This window comes from Uranotaenia lowii, chromosome 1, assembly GCF_029784155.1.
Source record: "Uranotaenia lowii strain MFRU-FL chromosome 1, ASM2978415v1, whole genome shotgun sequence".
Taxonomy (NCBI): Eukaryota; Metazoa; Arthropoda; class Insecta; order Diptera; family Culicidae; genus Uranotaenia; species Uranotaenia lowii.
Window position 1 is genome coordinate 116,190,066 of NC_073691.1, and position 914 is coordinate 116,190,979.

Consider the following 914-nt stretch of genomic DNA (forward strand, 5'->3'; position numbering starts at 1 on the left):
AATGAGCTGTTACTTTCCATTAGCAAAAATTTTTTTTTACTGTCGAGTTAGCACTTTCCCAAATTGTCGTGACTTTTGCTCAATTTGAGTAAAATTAACTAATTTACTACTAATTTTAGCATTTATAGTAGCATGGACTCAAACTTTTAGCCTGTGCCCAAACCGCGTTCTTTAAGTGCTCAAATTTTAGAAAGGCGACACAGGCGGGAACCTGTTAGATTATTCTTGTTTTCATTTTGCACCGCGCGCGGGTAAAACATTTTTGTTCTGCTCCTCAGTTTTTCGTCGTTTGGTTAGAATTTGGATTAGGTAAGTTGTACTGGTAGTACATACAATGCTGGTAGATGCAATTAAAAGGAAAAATAGAGAAAATTTAGAAAGCTTCCGATACCTTCAATTCATGCAGATCCTCAAATCGGCATCGACTAATCAGGTTTCCGAACTTTTCCAGGATCAACAGCATCTCGTGGGAGGGAATGCTGCAGAAGTAGCCATTCTTCCTCAAGCGGAACGGTTACCGGTTCGGTAACTAGTGGAAAAATAGCGGAATCCTAACGCTGCACATACCGGTACGCGATACCGAGAAAGGAGGAGAAATGGTGAAGCGCAAAACCGAACCCGGAAGCAGCAGTAGTGGTTCCGCCGGGTTGTGTGTGTTGTTGACCTGTTTGGTGGTCAGTGTTTTTACTATCAGGTAACAAAAAAATAGACTGTCTAGCTATTATAGTTTTATTTCTATTCTTCTAAATATGAAATGCACTAAACTTAATTATTTCTGTTTTTCAGATTTCAGTGGTGAAGATTTAATAACCGCGATGATGGAATACACTTTTGGAAACCCGCAGAGTGATGCGAACGATAATAAAAAAGAAGATTAAAAAAAATCAAATCTCACTTTTTAATTTTTTGAAAAT

The 914-nt window shown here is 38.2% G+C and overlaps 1 long non-coding RNA gene across 1 annotated transcript; it reads left to right on the plus strand.

Annotated features, from left to right (window-relative positions):
- On the plus strand, positions 1-914 carry LOC129740118 (uncharacterized). The gene is made up of 3 exons (XR_008736114.1): positions 1-309; positions 452-694; positions 787-914. It is a non-coding gene; the product is annotated as an uncharacterized LOC129740118 (long non-coding RNA).